Source organism: Eurosta solidaginis, chromosome 1, assembly GCF_040869045.1.
Source record: "Eurosta solidaginis isolate ZX-2024a chromosome 1, ASM4086904v1, whole genome shotgun sequence".
NCBI lineage: Eukaryota > Metazoa > Arthropoda > Insecta > Diptera > Tephritidae > Eurosta > Eurosta solidaginis.
In genome coordinates this window covers 169,537,444-169,559,917 of record NC_090319.1, presented here as the reverse complement: position 1 = coordinate 169,559,917, position 22,474 = coordinate 169,537,444, and the positions used below count along the sequence as shown (strand labels likewise).

Genomic DNA, 22,474 nt, shown 5'->3' with positions numbered 1-22,474 from the left:
AAAATAGGTTGTATAGAGGATATATGCTATAGGGGTCCGATCCGGCCGGTTCTGACAATGTCTAATCGGACACCCAAATACACCCGCTCACCAAATTTTGTCAAGATATCTCAAAAATTGAGGGACTAGTTTGCATACAAACAGACAGACGGACAGACGGACATGACTGAATCAACTCAGCTCTTCAACCTGATTATTTCGGTATACTTAATGATGGGTCTATCTATTTTCCTTTAAGGACTTACAATTTTAGGATTCGTGACGAAATTAATATACCATTTCATTTTCATGAAAGGTATAACAAGTACTGTAAAAATCCAAACAAATGTTACTAAGCTTTTCAAAAGTGCGCCTAAAACATTCCACACAATTAGGATCAAACAACATACAGAGTGTATGCACCCAATAGTGAATAAAAAAGGAATACCAACAAAAAGGCAATACTTAGAGACCAATTGCAAAGCGAGCAGCGGGGCATTCATATGGCTGAGTGGTTAAAAGTATCTGCCTTTACACTGGTATGAATGTTGGAGATTCGAGTTCATTGCTCAGCTCCCGAGAAGCAAGCTGATGACGAAGTGAAATTTTTTTTTTCTTTATTGACAACAAAATTTGATTTGCTTTACAACAATTTTCTCAAAAAAAAAACAATTTTTTTGTGCGAGAAGATAGCTTATCTCTTATGTAAAACTATTTGCCATCAATATTAATGAGGATACATAGAGAGTGCAGCAGTAAGAAAAATAAAATAAAATAAATTTAAAATTTAATTTAAATTTGTATGATTTAAATAAATAAATAACTTATTACAAGTAATGTATGATTTAAATACCATTTCCGTATATCAGTAAAAGAGGAAACTTAACAATTACATTTTACAGCTGAATATTAAAATTATAGTTTGCAAGAAGTAGGCGTTTGACTTCAGTTTTAAAGCTTCGCAGATTTCTTGCATTTTTAACTTCATCTGGAAGTTTGTTGAATAATACACCATAGTTATTGTATTTTTTAGACCAAGGGAATTGTTGAGTTTCTTTTTTTGTAAGAGCTTTTTGGTCGTTCAATTTAAAGCAAAAACATTAGTTTTTTCTTTCTCCGATGCGTTTCGACACGTTACTGTGTCTTCTTCAGGGATACTATGTATTTATTTTGACAAGAAAACATAATTAGAAAATGTTTTTCTAAATTATAGTACATACATACCATAACATAAATTGTAGAATGCATTTTAACTACACATTTTTACAAAAATGTATACATTTAACATATAGTATATGTTATGTACATATATAATAGATGTGGAAAGCAAAATAAAGAAAAGATTAACGTTGGAAGGGCTTCGAATCCAACAGCAGATAAATAATGCAATGAACTACAAAGAGGATGTAGATAATATCAGCTGTGCATACAAATGTGTGATAACCAACAACTGACGAACAGCTGGGATAGAGTGTAGATGGTTTTTAAATGTAGAAATTGTTAAATGTATATATTTTTGTAAAAATGTGTAGCTAATTTGCAGTCTACAATTTATGTTATGGCGACCGTTCCAACAGTTTGCAATTAATAGGATTGAGAGAGTTCAAAAAGTTTTTCTTAAATACTGTCTGCGGTCACTTAGATTTACTAGCCCTCTTCCCTCATAAAATGCACGTTTACTTCTTTTAAATCTTAAAACTTTAGAAGCGAGAAGGTCTATTATTTCTTTGACCTTTTTATATTGCATCATCCATGGGGATACAGATTGTGCTGCTCTTCTTGAGAAAATTAATTTTAATGTTCCAAGAAGAGAACTTAGAAGCTTTTACCCTTTTTATGGCATTAATAGTAGAACTAATTATGCGAGAAATGCCCCAATTACCCGCGCTATGAATGAATTTAATAAGATCTCATATTTTGTCGAACTTGATTTCTCTTTGTCGAAGAACGTTTTTATTAATTTATTAAAGTGTGTTTTTTAGTTATCAATTCTTTTATATTAGTCTGTAAGTGCTAGTTTTTCACTGACTTGTTAACTTTTTGTATTTCTTAATTGTAGTCAGTTTTTTAACTGTATGAAAATTGTTAGTAGTCTGTAAGAATTTTGTTAATAATATGTTGTATAGTTTTTTCATTGGTAGTCTGTAAGAACATGTGTTCATAGACTTAATAAATAAATAAATGGTAAATAAATGGTAAATGGTATGTATGTACTATAATTTAGAAAAATATTTTCTAATTATGTTTTCTTGTCAAAATAAATACATAGTCTCCCTGAAGAAGACACAATAACGTGTCGGAACGCTTCGGAGAAAAAAAGAAAAACTAATGTTTTTGCTTTAAATTGAACGACCAAAAAGCTCTTACAAATAAAGATACACCATAGTGTTTTATTGATTTTGCACATCTTTCTGTTCGAAAAAGACGTGGTTTGAGTTCGAGTTCTAAGGGCATATTCTGGGGTTTGTTCTTCTTGTATGTTCAAATTATGTTTAATTAAATTATTTTTTATTTTGTAGAACGCTATTAGCGTCTTAGAGATGCAATATTTGCGAATATCTAGCCTATTACAATATAACAGCTCACTTGATGTTCTCCGCGGTAAATTTAAAATGTTTTTAATTACTTTATTTTGTGTTCTTTGTAATTCATTTATAAGTTGCTCTGAGCAAACTATGCATATTGGATTCAAATAGTTAATATATGACATGAACAACGAGTTGTATAGAAGCCATAGTTGTCTTTTTGGAATTAATTTCCGCTTTCTATATATCGAGAAATTCAGTGGTATTAATTTCATTTTCAGCTTGTTTATGTGTTCTCGCCAATTTAGATTTGCATCAAACCAAATGCCAAGGTATTTTAGACTCTCGACCCTCGTAATAAAACTACCATCTAGATGAATTCCCTTCAGATCGTGCATACCGGGAATATTTTTATAGTTGTTAAATATTATAAAATTTGTTTTCGAGATATTCATTTTCAGCAAATTACGTTCAAACCATTTCGAAAGTTTCTTTATATCCGTTTGGATATTGACTAATAGTTCGTCTAGAGTATCAGTAGCATACAAGAATGTCCCGTCATCGGCATAAAATTGCGGTTTTCCATTTAAATCGAGTTTAAATATATTGTTGATGTATATTACAAATAGAGTTGCAGCTAATTTTGATCCTTGTGGAACACCAGTTTTAATAGTTTTAGTTAGACTTTTTGTATCTTTTATTTGGACAAATTGCTTTCTATTAAAAAACTTTCGGAGAGTTTAATAGCAGTGCCATTAACTCCCAACTCTCTAAGCTTTTGTATCATGATGTAAAGATTTACTGAGTCAAACGCTTTGCTAAGATCAATCGCCAGCATAGCAACGTATTTTTTCTATCTAAATTTTCATATAGAAATTCTGTACAAGTGATGCATGCGGACAAAGTACTTGAGTTTTCTGTAAATCCAAACTGATTATCGCTAATTCAGAAACATGTCCTAGTAACCATCGCCGTTTGTAAACTTTGCAATAATATCACTAACAAAAACCATTGTATAAAGCAATGTGAGCAAGTATCGCTAATTACATACATATGATTACATTGATATAAGGTAACAGTGGAAGTATTAAAAAAAAAAAAACAAGTAAAGCTGTCTAAGTTCGGGTGTAACCGAACATTATATACTCAGCGTGAGCTTAAATTGCACATTTCATTTCAGATAAATTACTTTTCTACATAGCACGTGGCACCGCCCGTTTAAAAAAAAGTCTCCCCATTTCCTCTTACAATAAGTGATAAGTGAAATATCATTGATTAAAAACTATTCAAGGTTCGAAACGAGCTCAAGGTCAGAACAATAATTTTCAGTGTCTTGCAACAGATAGCGCAACGCTGAACAAATATAGTGGGTAAGAAGGAATAGAAGTAGCAATTTGTTAGTCAAACGAACCATCGCTGTATGGCTAAATGGTTAGCGCATCGTGCTAAAGCGTACTAATGATGAAGGCTTAGCACCTTTCGAAATGGATCTACCTGCGCAGCTATGGCAGGTTGTCTGAAAAATTTTCTACTTACTATTCCAAAACAAAATAAAATTTTTCAATTATAGAAAAATTAAAAAAACAATAATCATTACAAAAAGTTATTGTTCTGGCCTTGAGCTCGTTTCGAACCTTGAATACTTTATCAATAGGCCGATAAAACAAATACAATTGTTAATAAACCATGAGCACTTGGGAAATGTCAAACAAAGTAATTGGCAATAAACAAATCCAACATTATCAGTGTCTTGCAACAGATGGCGCAACACTGAATAAATATAGTTGGTAAGAAGGAATAGAAGTAGCAATTTGTTAGTCAAACAAACCACCGCTGTATAGCTAAATGGTTAGCGCAGCGTGGCTAAAGCGTACTGATGATGAAGGCTTAGCACCCTTCGAAATGGATCTATCTGCGCAGCTATGGCAGGTTGTCTGAAACATTTTCTACTTACTATTCCAAAAACAAAATAAAATTTTTCAATTATAGAAAAATTAAAAAAACAATAATCATTACAAAAAATTATTGTTCTGGCCTTGAGCTCGTTTCGAACCTTGAATACTTTATCAATAGGCCGATAAAAGAAAAACAATTTTTAATAAACCATGAGCACTTGGGAAATGTCAAACAAAGTAATTGACAATAAACAAATCCAACGTTATCAGTGTCTTTCAACAGATGGCGCAACGCTGAATAAATATAGTTGGTAAGAAGGAATAGAAGTAGCAATTTGTTAGTCAAACAAACCACCGCTGTATAGCTAAATGGTTAGCGCAGCGTGGCTAAAGCGTACTGATGGTGAAGGCTTAGCACCCTTCGAAATGGATCTATCTGCGCAGCTATGGCAGGTTGTCTGAAACATTTTCTACTTACTATTCCAAAAACAAAATAAAATTTTTCAATTATAGAAAAATTAAAAAAACAATAATCATTACAAAAAATTATTGTTCTGGCCTTGAGCTCGTTTCGAACCTTGAATACTTTATCAATAGGCCGATAAAACAAAAACAATTTTTAATAAACCATGAGCACTTGGGAAATGTCAAACAAAGTAATTGACAATAAACAAATCCAACGTTATCAGTGTCTTGCAACAGATGGCGCAACGCTGAATAAATATAGTTGGTAAGAAGGAATAGAAGTAGCAATTTGTTAGTCAAACAAACCACCGCTGTATAGCTAAATGGTTAGTGCAGCGTGCCTAAAGCGTACTGATGATGAAGGCTTAGCACCCTTCGAAATGGATCTATCTGCGCAGCTATGGCAGGTTGTCTGAACAATTTTCTACTTACTATTCCAAAAACAAAATAAAATTTTTCAATTATAGAAAAATTAAAAAAAACAATAATCATTACAAAAAATTCTTGTTCTTGCCTTGAGCTCGTTTCGAACCTTGAATACTTTATCAATAGGCCGATAAAACAAAAACAATTTTTAATAAACCATGAGCACTTGGGAAATGTCAAACAAAGTAATTGACAATAAACAAATCCAACTTATCAGTGTCTTGCAACAGATGGCGCAACGCTGAATAAATATAGTTGGTAAGAAGGAACAGAAGTAGCAATTTGTAAGTCAAACAAACCACCGCTGTATAGCTAAATGGTTAGTGCAGCGTGCCTAAAGCGTACTGATGATGAAGGCTTAGCACCCTTCGAAATAGATCTATCTGCGCAGCTATGGCAGGTTGTCTGAACAATTTTATACTTACTATTCCAAAAACAAAATACAATTTTTCAATTACAGAAAAAATAAAAAACAATAATCATTACAAAAAATTATTGTTCTGTCCTTGAGCTCGTTTCGAACCTTGAATACTTTATCAATACGCCGATAAAACAAAAACAATTATTGATTAAAAACTATTTTTTGCTAAGTTATAGCTTATTATTCTAGTCTACGACCCTTTTAAACTTGCTTTATATCTAAGTTGCCGTGGTCTTTAACCGATACCTTCCATTTTTACTAGAAATATTTGTACACAATTTCATTACGATATGTTAATTTTTCTTCGATTTATGGCTCCCGAAACAGAAAATTGCTTAGTCATAAAAGGGGCAGTGCCACACCCATTTTCAAAAACGAAATACAAATCATTGTCCCAACAGGAAAAAATCTCAATTATTCATAATGCCGACACGACCACATTGCGACATATAACATACATATCACCACACATGATGTCATTAAAAATACCCATCTTCGGTAATATTATATTCTTTAAGACATCTCTGCACAACAATACTTACTCGATTCAGCACCTGCTACGCTATCCACAGTATTTCTGCGCAGGGCACCTCTCTGCGTAGGCGGCATTCGGCAGCGCTTCAAAAAAATAACCATTACCGACCCTACAGTAGCTACGCGATCAATAGTATTCCTACGCAGTAATTCAATTTAGAAAGTAATATTCTATTGATACAAATCTCTTTTTAGCTAAGATATAGCTTATTATTTTCGTCTACGACCCTTTTAAAAATCTTTTATATAAAAGTGGGCGTAGTCTTTAACCGATCTCGTCCATTTTTTCTAGAAATATTTCCTGATTTAGGGAAAATTTGTGTACCCAATTTTATTACGATCCGCTAATCTTTCTTCGAGTTATGGCTCCCGAAACATAGAAAATTGCTTAGCCATAAAAGGGGCGGTGACACGCCCATTTTTCAAAATTTGAAGTTTTTCCTATTTATTGTTATAAATCCACTTGGGAAATGAAATACCATTAATATAAAGCTCTTTTTTGCAAACATATAGCTTATTTTATTCGTCCACGACCCTTTTAAAAATCTTTTATATAAAAGAGGGCGTGGTCCTTAACCGATTTCGTTAATTTTTCTTCAAAGCATTCCTTATAGTAAAGGCAACCTCTCTGCCGAATTTTGTTACGATAGGTTTAACGATTTTTGATTTATGATTAATAATATTTGTAAAATTTATTTTATCACAAGTCGGCGGTGCCACGCCCATTTAAACAAAATTTTTATCAAGAGTCTCAATATCGTCCACACGTCAAATTTAAACATTCTAGGTGTATTATTTAAATAATCAGGTTTTTTGTGTTTTTCAAAATGTTTATATATAAAAAGTGGGCGTGGTTATCATCCGATTTCGCTCATTTTCAATACCAATCTATCCTGGGTCCAGAAAATCTGGTGTACCAAATTTGGTGAAGATATCTCAATATTTACTCAAGTTATGGTGTAAACGGACAGACGGGCGGACGGACGGACAAGGCACAATCAAATTTTTTTCGACACTGATGATTTTGATACATGGAAGTCTATATCTATCTCGATTCCTTTATACAACCAACCGTTATCCAATCAAAGTTAATATACTCTGTTTGCAAAGCACGCTGAGTATTCAAAAACAAATACTGTAAAAATCCAAACAAATGGTACTAAGATTTTCAAAAGTGCACCTAAACATTCCACACAATTGGGAGGAAACAACATACAGAGTGTAGGCACCTAATAGTGAATAAAAAAGAATACTAACAAAAAGGCAATTGTTAGAGACCAATTGCAAAGCGAGCTGGGTGGTTAAAAGCATCTGCCTTTACACTGGTATGAATTTTGGAGATTCGAGTTCAATACTCAGATCCCGAGAAGATAGCTGATGAAGAAGTGAAATTCAGAAACATATCCTGGTAACCATCGCCGTTTGTAAACTTTGGAATTTTTCTCTAATATCAATAATGTATTGAAGTGCTAAATTTTAAAGTTATATACTTATGTATATATAAACATAATTTTTGAGCTAATTTATCAATTTTCAAGTAATTTTTCAAACCGACTGGGACTAGTATATGAACTAGTAGGATGCTGATGCAAATATCGACTAATATGTCAACTGGTGTTACAATGATGCATAGACTGAGTAGTACGCCAACTGAAAGAAACAACATTTTTTATTAAAGAGCAATCAGGTTTTCCTGCCAAACACTCTTGTGAAACAGCTCTTACATGGGTTACTTCTCAGTGGAAAAAAAGACTATATTAGTGGTATTCATTGACTTAGAAAGAGCGTTTGAAACTATTGATCGGAATCTGATAGTAAAGAAATTGAAACGAATCGGAATTGAAGGTGTTGAGTTGAAGTGGTTTGAAAGTTTCCTAGCTAATAAAAAGCAATATACAGTGATTGGTGCAGCAATTTCAGAAAGCGTGCCGATTAATATATGACTTCCACAGGGCTCAGTCTTAGCGCCAATCCTGTTCAACGTATACATAAATGATATTACCTCGTCAATAAAGAACTGTACAATAAAACTGTTTGCAGATGATGCTATGTTGACAATAAGTGAAGAAAATATAGGTGTGGCCTTTGAAAAAATGCAGGAGGACTTGAATTCTTTCTACATTTGGTTTTGTAAAGATAAGTTCATGGTAAATGTGGAAAAAACAAATTACATGGTTATATTCACATCAAATAAACTAAATTTAGAACCATATATCTACATTAAATATAAAAAACGAAACCATTAGGGAGGTAAAGAAATGCAAATATCTCGGCGTCATAATTAACAATAAATTAAAATTCAGTGATAATGTTGACTACGTAGTGAGTAAAATCTCAAAGAAAATTGGAAAATTGCCAGACAGAAAATGCAAAGCTAGGTCTGTTTTATAAAGGATTGAAAATGTGTAATGAGCTATCAATAGGTATTAAAACATGCAATAGTTTGAAGAAATTTAAAAACCTATTATATTATTATTGTACAACACATATTTAATACGAGTTATATAAAATCAAAAGGATTATAGGCCATATGGCTGTGAATAAATAAATAAATAAATAAAAATATGTTGATGTTGAATACACTAACTAGTATGTCAATTGGTATGATATCGATGCATATAATAACTAGTATGCCATCTGGTATAATGCTGGCGCAAAGGCTGACTAATATGTTAATTGGTATGACCCTGACGGGTATCTGGTACGATGTTGGTGTATATAATGAATAGTTTGTCAATTGGTAGGATGCTGATGCAGAGACTGACAATTGATATTGCGTAGGAAATCGCCATGTTAAAAATACCAGTTGCTAATATGGAAAAATTACAGAACTCATACTAGTTTTTGGCAAACTAGTATTCTTCTAGTATACAACTAGTTGGTTTGACTGCAGGGTAAAGGACGAAATTATTCCAGCTGACCAATGAACATGTCTATTTGGATATATAGACGATCTTTGTACCGTATCAGATACCTTTGAATCCCATTTATCTATTATTGTTAGGATAGCTGAGCAATTTAGAAAAGCGAATTTGAAAATTAACATTAATACCCTACCCTGCAGTAAACAGCCAAAGTAGTCAGAAAACATTCTAGTTCATTGACTAGAATTTAGTGGGGTTATTCATACTAGTCAGCTTTTGAATAGTTCATTGAGTATAATTTTGTGGTGTTATTCATACTAGTTAGTGTATGAGTAGCTAATTGACTAGATATTTGTGGCTTTCATCATATTAGTCCGTTTTAGAATAGTTCATTGACTATAACTATCTGTTGTTATTCATAATAGTTGGTACTTGAATAATTTATTCCACTAGAATTTCGTCTGTCGGACCCGAGGAAATGCGCGGGTGCTTTCTGTAGTCAATTTGCAATGCATACTTCACTTGACAACGCTAGATATCGTCCAAATAAACGGGCATATAAACACAAGCATGACAAGTCGCACCACACCGTTACCTCAACAGAGGTTAAAGAAGCCATTGAAAAGGGCAAGCCTTCCATATCAATAGCCCCAGACGGAAAACCTATGCCGATGCCAAAACACCTTGGCCATGAGGGCATCAGCAGCCTAGCACATATTTTCTACTGGTCGTTAAAAGCCTTTTTAATTCCAGAATAACGGAGAATGGCAAGGAAAGACCCACTACCAAAGACCAGAAACCCAGCCAGTATCTACTGATATTTCATATTTCATATCTTTATTAAGTCAAATGGTAACAACCTTACTGACTAGATTACAGGTTAACTAGTACTAGTTTAACAATTTTAAAGTAAGATTTACTGAGATAAGTAATAGGACTCAATGCGTGCCTTAAACAGAGACCTTGGCATGGCAAAGTCCAGGTCAAGGCTTCTGGATAGGCGATTAAATTCTACAAGACCTCTTATAAGAGTTGCGAAACTGAAGTAATTCGAACGCAGCACTTCAACGCGGAATGTACTGTGAAAGCGGAGAGCTCTGTTAGGGACATTGAAATTCAACTGCCCAAGTAGTTCTGAGCAGTCAATGGCACCGGATATTATGTCAAAAATAAACATTACGTTTTGAACAAGACGTCTAACTTCAAGTGGCAAGGCATTGATAAGCATGCATCTTGCATTGTAGGGTGGCAGGGGATTAACAAAGTGCAGAGGTTGAAGAGCAAATCGTATGAACTTGCGCTGAATTCTTTCAATTCTTAAAGAGTGTGAGGAGTATATGGGATTCCAGATGACTGATGCATACTCTAACTTGGAACGCACTAAGGCATTGTATAAGATTTTCCTGGTATATGGGTCCTTGAAATCCTTGGCATATCGTCGCAAGAAAGCTAAGTTGGCATAAGCCTTTGGTATGAGAAAGTTTACATGATTACAAAAAGTAAAAGATGAGTCAAAAATTACGCCAAGATCGCGAAACTCATTAATTGACGCAAGAGTTACATTTGAAATCGAGTACGCGAATGAAACCACATTCGTAGACTTAGTATACGTCATGTGGCAGCATTTACTAATATTGAGTCGCAGATTATTTTCACAGGCCCAATTATTTATAGCATTCAGATCTTCTTGCAGACGCAATGCATCAGAAGTACAGGAGATTCTCCGAAAGAGTTTTAAGTCGTCAGCATAAAGCAAATAATTCGAATAGTTTATGCATGAGCCAACATCATTAATAAACATTAAGAACAAAATAGGACCAAGGATGCTACCTTGTGGTACACCCGAAGTTGCTGAGAATTCATAAGACTTAGTTCTCTCGATTTCAACAAAAGATATTCTATTTTCCAAATAGGACTTCACCCACGACAGAAAGCTTGAGTGAAAGCCCATGTTTTCAAGTTTCCACAGAAGTAATTTGTGCGAAACTGTGTCAAAAGCCTTGGAAAAATCCGTATATATGGTGTCAACTTGACATCCATCCTTAAACGCAGAGACACAAAACTGAGATAAAACAGCCAGATTTGTAGCAGTCGAACGTCCCGCAATGAAACCATGCTGACATGGATCGACTATTTTATTTATAGCGAATGATACTTTGTTTTTAACTACCTTTTCAAAAAGTTTTGAACATGTTGACAGTTTGGATATTGGCCTATAATTCTTTACTTCATTTTTATTGCCTGACTTGAAGATAGGAGTGATAGACACCAGCTTCCAGCGATCAACAAAAACTCCAGACGATAGCGAAATATTGAAAATGTGGCACAGTGGCACACAAAGAGAAATACTACACTTCTTAAATAAAAAAGAGGACAATCCATCAATATCATTTTTGATTGAGGTCTGTAAGGAGGATATACCCAAGATAATATCGGTCTCAGACAAGGACAGAGACCCAAAGTCTAAAGGTTTGGGGCTATCAGTAAGATACCTGTTATCAAAATTATCGGCCTCAACAACAAACGTAGATTTGAAAAAATCAGCAAAAAGATTTGCCGAATCGACCAAACTGTTGGAGCAAATGTCATTAAATTTGACACAGGTAGGTATATTAGAACAACCTTTCTTTGAACGAACATAGTTCCAAAAAGATTTAGGATTAACTTTCAACTCATCTTCAACTCTAGAAACGTATTTGTTGTACAAAAACTTATCAAGAACATTGAACTGTGTCATATAGGAAGTATACTGATCTTTAAAAACAGTATCGCTGGTATCCTTGTATAATTTAAGGTACTTATTTCTTTGATTTTTCAACTTTTTCAACCTAGTATTGTACCAGGGTAGTTTGTGAACTTTAACTGGTAGGAGAGAAAGATTCCTACTGAATATGTCAGCTGTTTAGGCCCAATGCCTAACTTTTATCTGATTGACGGCGCCCCTCCCTAACGTTTTAATAATATTTCCAGCCACCCACACTCACGCCGCATTTGTGTGCATGCATGCACATGCATGCGTTTCATACGCATGCACGTGTGTGTGCGGGTTGTCAGCACCCATGCACGTATATGTGGGGGTTGTTGTGTGTGTGGCTTTTTTCCCCTCCTTAATACCAGAGGACTTTTTCGCGGCTTAGCGGTTGTCCTCAACGGGATGACCGGCCTCTTTCTCGATTGACCGCCAACCAGCACACATCGCCCAAGATCGCCATCGTCACGTTCAACACCAAGGTAATATTGTATCCACTCTATATTTCCTAACACTCTTAATAAAACATTATTATAACGAGGAAATTCTCTTTGCGTTTTGTTTCTTTTCTCTTTTGAGCGAACCATCCACTCCAAGATCGACCCGTGTGCGCCTACCCATTGCCGGTTTCAGACGCACCCAGGCCGAACATTGGTCCTTCTCACCAGGAACTAAAAGCGCCTCTTTATATATACAGTCCACAACACAGCACATTTTGCCTACTAGACAATTTGCCGAAGGATTTTGCCTACAAAAAATGTATTTGCCACAGCAGATCACAGCAGCCAAAAATTGACAAGGAAAAAGTTGGAGTTTTTATATTGTACATAGGTGACCAGAGCCACAGCGTATTCGCCAACCACAGCACAGCACAATCAAATTTTCTTACGACAAACTAAGAAGTAAGTGTTATATTTCTTGCCACTGTTTTTTTGAGTGTTGTTTTTTTTGCAAAATAAAGAAGAAACCCGTGTAGTGCGCGAAAAAAAATTTAAATCAAGAAAAAAAAAAAGTGAAAACAGTGAAGTGATTTAGTGAGCACCAATTTATTTTCTATTTTCAAAGGTTAAATCACTCGGTTTGTTAGCCTTTATTTCAGTCCTTGTGATTATCTGGTCTATCCCCCCACCAGTGGTAAGGTTTTCCAGACACAACACAAGGAAGAGGGTAACCTAACCTCACTTTCCGCACCATACTAAATAGGTTTTGTGGTTGTTTTTTTTTGTATTTCACAAACACGAAATTAAGTTCAATTTAATTAATTAATCCGGTGCTCACTTCACTTTTTAAACACTTTTTACACTTTTTTTGGCGCTTGTTTTGCAATATCGCACGCATTTTTTCACTTTCACCAAAATACACCCATTATTTGTGGAGGTGGCGAGTGGTCCCCTTTTTTGTTGTTGCCGCTGGGACAAAAAGTCTGTAAATTAAACCTTTTTTCTGTTGTCGCTGCTGTGACAAAAAGTCCATAAAATAAACCCTTTTCGTTGTCGCTACCAAGACAAAAAGTCTGCAATAAACAAAATAAATAATAAACTCGAAGTTCAATAGTTTTTATTTAGGGCTGGGCAGGCATATTAACTCAGAAGAGTTCTATTTTTCTAATCGGAAATTTTCTCGTTAATAAACGTAAATAAAACAATGGAAACCTACATCCGTTTAGCAGAATCAATCGCAGAGTTTGATAAAGATTACAGCCTTATTCCGGAGAGCGACCATAGCAAACACACCCTTGCAATACAGCAGGAAGAGTTGCGGCTCTTGTGGAAGAAGGTAAAGTCTGCGTTTGATTCGCTATTGGGATCTGATGAGGTGTCAGCGGATGACGTTATGGCGATCAGAAAGAAGCAAAAGGCAGCATACGCAATCTACGTGCGATGTTCAGCGTTTATATCTGCTGAGGCAGAAAAATACAAGAAGGATGAAAAGAACGTCAACCCTGAGCAAGAACCTCATGCGCATAAAATTCGCCTCCCTGCTTACGACACGGAAGTTTTTAAAGGGGATTATCTGTCTTGGCCAACTTTTCGCGACCTGTTCACGGCAATATATATAAACAATTCTAGTTTGAAAGGGGTGGAAAAGTTATTCCATCTCAACAACAAAACGCAGGGCGAAGCAAAAGATATCGTAAAAAAATGCCCTCTCACAAATGAAGGTTTCGAGATGGCCTGGAAAAACTTGTGTGAAAGATACGAAAACAAACGTATCTTAGTTAACACACAACTACAAATTTTATTTAACTTAAAAAAGGTAGAAAGTGAGTGTGGCAGTTCAATAAAAAAGCTGCAAAATGATATAAATAATTGTATTTCGTCCCTCAAATGCCACAAAATTGACACTTCCAATTGGGATGCAATCCTGACCTATCTATGCTCAACCAAGTTACCAGAGAGCACGCTGGCTCTTTGGGAGCAAAGTATAGACCATAAAATGGACATATCCAAGTGGGAGGATATGGATAAATTCCTGTCTAATCGGTTTCAGACACTTGAAACAGTGTCTGGTTTTACAGGGCATGCCACTTCGAAAGTGCAAAAACCAAACGCGTCGCGACAATCAACGGAAACCCCTACGAAAAGACTTGGTGCTTTTCAAACGAAAGTATCCAAGCAAACAATAAAATCAATTTGTAAAATGTGTAAATCCCCTGAACACAGATTACGCACCTGTTCACGCTTCTGCGACTTAACCCCAGTAGAAAGGATTAAATTTATAAAATCCACAAGTGGCTGCCTGAATTGCTTATCCCCAGGACACACCGTGACGAAGTGCACCAGTTCCTACAACTGTTCCAAATGCCACTCTCGTCACCACACAAAGATGCGGATAATAGCCCAACAACTTCGGCACAGGCGCGACAATCTGCGAACCAGAATGTAAAATCCTGTCATGCCAATTCCAGCACAGGCGTGCTATTAGGAACTGCTCGCGTACACATTCGCCATAATGGTACCGACTTCTCCGCACGGGCATTAATTGATTCAGGGTCTGAATGTTCCTTTATAACTGAAAGACTGAAACGCAGAATCAATTTGCCAGCGAGAAAAATGCATGCCCAAGTTTCAGGCATCACAAATTCGGTGTCAGCTCAGGTGAAAGAAGCATCCAAAATTGAATTACGTTCACCAGTGGATGCCTGCTTCAGCCTGACTACACCCGTTCTAGTCCTAGCCAAACTCACTGGGAATCTTCCATCCTGCCATATCAACGTCATGACTATGCAGGCATTCCCAGACTTGGTTTTGGCAGACAAGAGGTTCTACATCAACGAAGATGTAGACCTCATACTTGGAGGAGACATATATCCCCAAATTATACTGAGCGGTCTGAAAAAGAATGTACTAAATACACTTTTGGCCCAAGAGACAGTGTTCGGTTGGATACTAACCGGTCGCATCGAATCACCGAGTCCAACGAAGAGCATCATGTCATTCTACAACGAGGTTGCGTTGGACAACCAATTAAAAGCTTTCTGGGAGGTAGAAAATGTTCCCAAAAACAAAATGCTTAATGAAGAAGAAAGGTATTGTGAACAATTATTTAAGGACACAACAAAACGTGATGAAAGTGGAAGATATACAGTCTCGCTACCATTCAGGCAGGATTACCCTGAGAAGATTGCATTAGGACCGTCTCTAAAGCGCGCATGTTCACAATTCTTCAGAAATGAGGGGCGATTACTGAAAAACCAAGAGTTAGGGAAAGAGTATGTTCGGGTGTTATCCGAATACGAAACGCTTGGACATATGAGAAAAATTAAAAATAATGTACCATCCGACGATTCGGATAATTATTTCCTGCCCCACCACGCCGTTGTAAAGGCGGAAAGTACCACTACCAAGGTGCGCGTCGTCTTCAACGCGTCAAGTCCGACAGCAAATGGCATTAGTCTAAACGACATACTCCACCTAGGTCCAGTACTCCAAGCAGACTTGCCTATTTTAATTTTACGTTGGCGACTGTATCGCTTTGTCTTTAATAGTGACATAGAAAAGATGTATAGGCAAATTTGGGTGACCGATAATCACGCCAAATTTCAAAGAATTGTCCATCGAACATCCCCCAACGAACCCATCAGTCTTTACGAACTAAAGACTGTCACATTTGGTGTAAACTGCGCCCCCTACCTCGCGATACGGTCACTTCTACAATTGGCTAATGATGTAGAAAATACCCACCCAATAGCATCGGGTATATTACGCGAAAGTATGTATGTCGACGACGTTTTATCTGGAGGGCATACAATAGCGTCAACTATCAAAGCAAGGAACGAGATTCGCGAAGCATTACACTCAGCTGGCTTTCCATTGCGCAAGTGGACATCCAATTGTGAGGAAGTCCTTCAGGACATCCCCAAAACGGATTTGCTCAGCGAGGACTTCCTAGCGTTTGAAGAGGCTAGCTCGGTGAAGGCACTCGGAATACGATGGAACGCGCATTCAGACATGTTTTACTTCACCGCAGGAGTTTTAGAGAAGGGCGAGAACATCACCAAACGCGCAATTCTATCCGCTATAGCCAAACTTTTCGACCCTTTAGGCTGGCTTGCACCAATGGTCATAGCAGCAAAAATATTAATGAAGAATATTTGGTTAGAAGGCACCGGATGGGATGAGCCTGTCTCACCAAATACATTAGAACGGTGGAAAACCTTCACCCAACACTATGGCGAAATATATAACATACGGATACCGCGGTGGGTAAATTTTTCCCCGGAAGGCGAAATAGAAATCCACGGCTTCTGTGACGCTTCCGAGAAAGCATATGCTGCAGCGATATATATGCGCGTAAAAAGAGACGATCAGGTTTTCATTCACTTACTCTTAGCAAAAACCAGAGTAGCTCCAGTGAAAACCATCTCGCTACCACGTTTAGAACTCTGCGGCGCCGTGCTTCTCGCAGAAATGATGGAATCAATATTCCGAAATATTCATTTGGGACCCGTAAAAGTTCACCTCTGGACGGATTCAACCATCGTACTCGCATGGATAAGAAAGCCGCCCTGTTCCTGGTCAACCTTCGTCGCACACCGAATCACTAAGATCATCGATATGGTCGGTAGAAAGGACTGGCCTCACGTGGACTCGGAATCTAATCCAGCGGATCTAGGAAGCAGAGGCCTACTTGCATCAGAGTTGGTCAACAATTCGTTGTGGTGGCAGGGACCTTCTTGGCTGCAAGAAAACAATTCCCACTGGCCAGCACAAGAGACCGAATACAAAACGTTAATTGAGGAGAAGAGGGCACAAACATATGCCACGACAAGGGTAAATCAGGTAGATATTCTCGACCGTTTTTCAAATTTACCCAGGGCTTTGAAGGTTCTATCCTATGTTAGGAGGTTTTATAAAAGAACGCACCCAAAAACTAAAGCAATGTTCCACGAAAGGTCGTGTATAATCTCAGCCGATGAGATTAAGGCAACGACTCAAGCATTAATACGAGTCTGCCAGAAACAATTTTACGGGACAGAATATTTAAAATTAAAAAATAGGGAACCTATCGATCGCAAGAGTGAAATACTTTCCCTAAATCCATATATCGACAAAGATGATATTATTAGAACAGGGGGGCGTCTAGGGGCGTCAAAAGACATGTCATACAACGAGCGTCATCCGATCATCTTGCCGTACAATTGTAGACTGTCTCGCCTTACAGTTATGATGGCTCATCATGACTCCCTTCATGGCGAGAACCAGCTCATGCTCCGTCTCATCCGAACCCAATACTGGATACCGAATGTCAAGACCATGATCAGAGCCGTCATCCACAATTGCAAAACCTGCATTATTCATCGAAAGCAGGCACAGTCCCAACTTATGGGTACCCTTCCCTGCGAACGGACTACTTTTACCCGCGCGTTCACCAATACCGGGGTAGACTTTGCGGGGCCTTTCGACATCAAAAGCTACCGCGGTAGAGGATGTCGACTGTCAAAAGGCTACGTATGCCTTTTTGTCTGTTTCTCCACTAAGGCCATTCACTTAGAGGCCACTAGTGACCTCAGCACCCCATGCTTTCTCGCAGCCTTCTCGCGTTTTATCGCGAGAAGAGGATGTCCGAAGAACATCTACTCCGACAATGGTACAAACTTTGTCGGAGCTTCCAGATCTCTACGATCGGAATTCAAAGCCTTCCTGGCAGAAAGCCGAGACAAAACAGTCTCTAGGTATAGCCATCAATCATTAACTTGGCATTTTATTCCCGCCGGCGCGCCACATATGGGCGGCTTGTGGGAGGCGGGAGTGAAGAGCTTCAAAAGCCACTTCAAAAGGGTCGCGTCTCCCCATAAGTATACTATGGAGGAGTTCCAAACACTTTTGTGCCGCATTGAGGCGTGCCTCAATTCGCGCCCTCTTAGTCCAGGGTCAAACGACCCAACGGATCTGGAACCACTAACCCCAGGACATTTCATAACCGGCAGCCACCTGCTGGCTCCACCAGAACCAGATGCCAGTGAGAGTTCTGCCTCGATGATCAATCGATGGCAGAAACTCAAAGCCCTCCATCACACTTTCTGCAAACGATGGAAGGTGGAATATCTATCCGAACTTCAAAAACGTGTGAAGTGGAAGCATCCCAAACAAAACATACAAGTGGGAGACCTCGCTGTCCTCAAAGAGGACAACTTATCTCCCAACGAATGGAGGTTAGGTCGAGTCGTCAACGTACACCCCGGCGAAGATAACCGAGTTCGCGTAGTTGACCTCATAACAGAGAAGGGTCAAGTCAGACGACCTTTGGTCAAACTGATCCTTCTTCCAACGGCGGAGATGGATTGCGAGAGGGCCAAGAGCTCCTCGTAACCATCCCACCGTTCCTCGCCCTCCGTTCCAAAACGAACTTTCTATCGCAAATCCACAACCCCCCCCCCCCCCCCCCCCCCCTCTTCACAGAAAGACGGAAGAGTTCCGTCGAGAAAAAGTGATGTCCAAAACCCCAGCGCTCGTTCACCGAAACGAGACCAACCAACCACACTAAGGCAGATCCCCATCTGCCACCAAACAATTATTTTTCATTTTCAAAATCAAACCCCAATTCACTCGCTCACCCCGAGCGGTGACACCAGAAGCCTACCGCAGAAGAAGAACCCATCTGCCACAGAAAACCAAGGCATTCGGCCCATTAAATTTAAACAAATTTCAAAAATGGTCAACGCAAATTTCACTCGTTCACCCGAAACGAGGCCATCCAACAATCCTAACGCAGACCCCTGATCTGCCTCATAATGCATCTGCACTCGGCCAAGGCGCGAGGCCGACAGAACCCAACAACTAAGTGCAACAGATGCATGGTCCCGACATGCATATACATATATATTCACCTACATATTTATACATAATTCCTCCCTTAGCACTGCACAGAAAGCGAATGATAGGAGGTATACATTACCTCACAAACCTTATCATACTCCATCATATCACATGCAGTCTAAAGGCAAGGGTATGAACTTGGGATTTCGTCTCAAGAATAGTAACACCCTTAAAATCATTTTATGGTAGCTAGGGCCGAAATCCATTTCGTAAACCGCAAGCACTCCTAAATGGTGAATCGGATTAAGGGAATATGGTAAATACCATGCCATTTTAAATATGTATGCAATTCATCTGCCTCATTTCCAAGCCGACATGCAGTAAGGCTGACATATGAATTTAATAGTATATGTAGTGTCGTGTCAAGAGGCCTTATCCTACTACATACCCTGGGCTGACTCTCGCTTTTTGCTCAAAATTTTTAAGTTTATTAACCCATTGAGAGTTGTGAGACTTTTGATTCACTACGAGGAACTATGTATAATGAAAAATTCAAGAAATGATACTAACGTTTATCTTTAATTTTAATTTACAAAAAAAATTCAAGTCAAAAAAAAAAAAACTATGTCTTGCTTTGCTGCATTTCTTCTTTATAAAATTGTACATAGAGCACCCACTGGGGAAGCTTTTTGACTTAATCTCACCTTAATTTATTATTTCGTCGTTTCATAATAACGCGTTTAGTCACTGCATTACCTAATTTAGTATTTTTAGTACAATATTTGTTCAATAGTTGTCGAAAATCGAAACAAGCATTAAAACACAGCCTTGCGCTGAATTTGTGCAGCATATAAAACACCAACTTTTTTTGGGCGCTCTCGTTAAATGAATCAAATGTGCACATATTTAGCACTAAGCTTTCGAAGCGTGCTACACCCTTTATAGAGCCCTACAGGCGAACGACATTCTACGCACTCACTTTATGAACTGAGTCTAATTAAATTTATATACTAGGAGTTGCATGTTTATATAGAAAGGAAAGATGAATGGTATGTTTTTACTGTTTTTATAATTATTTTATTTCGATTTTTTCCTTTGCATTTTCTTGTTTACTTGTATCTTTATGTCAATAGTGTATATAATTTATTGTAAGTTGTGACGCGATCTCTTTATTAATTTTTTTTTGCGTTTCTAGCTATGAATAGTGTAGAACTTAGCCATGTATCTTTAAAATTAACTTAACCCTGGAAAGTCGACAAGAATTTGCTGACAATATCCTTAAGTTTGGCGTCAGAGGCTGCAGAGATTTGACCATCTTTCGCAATTTGGTCGAGCAGTGCTTGTTCGTTGGTCTTAACGTGTTGCAAGAATCCTTTCTCGAACTTTGTGATCTTAGCGGGATCCATTTTGTCCAAATGACCGCGTACACCGCAGTAGATGACAGCAACCTGACCTTCAATGGACATGGGCACATATTGACCTTGTTTTAACAATTCAGTCAAACGTACACCACGATTCAACAATTGTTGAGTAGCAGCATCCAAATCAGAGCCGAATTGAGCGAAAGCAGCTACCTCACGATATTGAGCCAATTCCAATTTCATGGAACCAGCCACTTGTTTCATAGCCTTTGTCTGGGCAGCTGAGCCGACACGCGATACAGACAAACCAACGTTAACGGCTGGACGAATACCCTTGTAGAACAACTCGGTCTTCAAGAAGATCTGACCGTCAGTGAGGGAAATAACATTGGTTGGAATGTAGGCAGACACATCACCAGCCTGTGTCTCAATGACGGGCAGGGCGGTCAACGAACCACCACCCATAGCGCGCGACATCTTAGCAGCACGCTCCAATAGACGTGAGTGCAAGTAAAACACATCACCAGGGTAGGCTTCACGACCTGGTGGACGACGCAATAACAGAGACATTTGACGGTAGGCAACCGCCTGTTTTGACAAATCATCATAGATGATTAAAGCGTGCTTGCCCTTGTCAGGGAAATATTCACCCATGGCACAGCCAGAGTAGGGAGCCAAATACTGTAGGGGTGCAGCATCAGAGGCAGTGGCTGATACAATGATGGAGTATCCCATAGCACCCGAATCGGTTAAACGTTTTACGATCCGAGCGACAGTTGATCGCTTCTGACCAATAGCAACGTAGATACAGTACAATTTCTTGCTTTCATCTTGGCCATCGTTGAAGCGCTTCTGGTTGATGATGGTGTCAATGGCCAAAGCCGTTTTACCAGTCTGTCTGTCACCGATGATCAATTCACGTTGACCACGTCCAATTGGCACCCAGGAATCTACGGCCTTGATACCAGTCTGCATAGTTTCGCGCACAGATACACGTGGAATGATACCAGGGGCCTTAATACCAACACGGAAACGGTCCTTTGTATTGATGGGTCCCTTACCATCAATGGCATTACCCAAAGCATCGACGACACGTCCTAGAATTTCATCGCCTACTGGCACATCCACAATAGCGCCGGTACGCTTGACAATATCACCTTGCTTGATCAACCTATCATTACCAAACACTATAACACCGACGTTATCGGGTTCCAAATTCAAGGCCCTGCCCTTTAAGCCGGAAGAAAATTCCACCATCCCATCGGCTTGAATATTGTTTAAACCATGACGCGAGCAATACCATCACCAATGCTCAACACGCGGCCGGTTTCCTCCAAATCCGCTTTAGGTGCAACGCCCGAGATGCGTTCCTCCAATAGGGAAGAGATCTCAGCACTGCGTTGAGTGGGCGAGACATGAAGTTTACGTGCAGCTAATGCAGCAGCTGGGTATGCGGCCTTGCAGGCGACATGTGTAGCTGCTTTTTGGTAAACCACGCGCCACAGATGAAGCTAAACGTGCAGAAATCAACAACATTTTACTTTTTAGTTTTCTCTAATTTCTCCACCAAGTTAAATTAAAAATTCTTTTGCATACAAAAGGAAATGCTGTACCTCTGGATTGCATGACGGCCGAAAATGTTTAAGCAATTCAATTATAATCCTTAAACTAACCAAAACGTTTTCCTCGTTATCATTTCTTAAAATTTTTAGCATTACTGAAATTATGGGCTTAACATGGCGTAAACTTTCACTTATAGGTAATCTATGAATCATGTCCAAAATAAGCTTTTGTACATGCTGAGAACTATTTTCCTAAATGAACTGAGGCTCACCATCTTGCAATACCCGTATAAATACGTTGAGTGCAAGTTCTAAAAATGCTGGATATGAAGGGTTTTGTATTTACCAATTCGAAATGTTCACTTAGCTCTTGTGCGGCTTTAAACTTTATTCCTTGCCATTTTTTACTTCCGCTAAATTAGAAAATGATAAAA

At 38.2% G+C, this 22,474-nt stretch overlaps 1 protein-coding gene and 1 pseudogene across 1 annotated transcript in view; both read right to left on the bottom strand.

The window, feature by feature from the left end:
- The window catches only part of veli (L27 and PDZ_signaling domain-containing protein veli), a 438,946-nt gene that overhangs the window by 5,792 nt on the left and 410,680 nt on the right, over positions 1-22,474 (bottom strand). The gene's annotated exons all lie outside the window — the stretch shown is intronic.
- LOC137236930 (ATP synthase subunit alpha, mitochondrial-like) lies at positions 20,356-22,014 on the bottom strand (annotated as a pseudogene).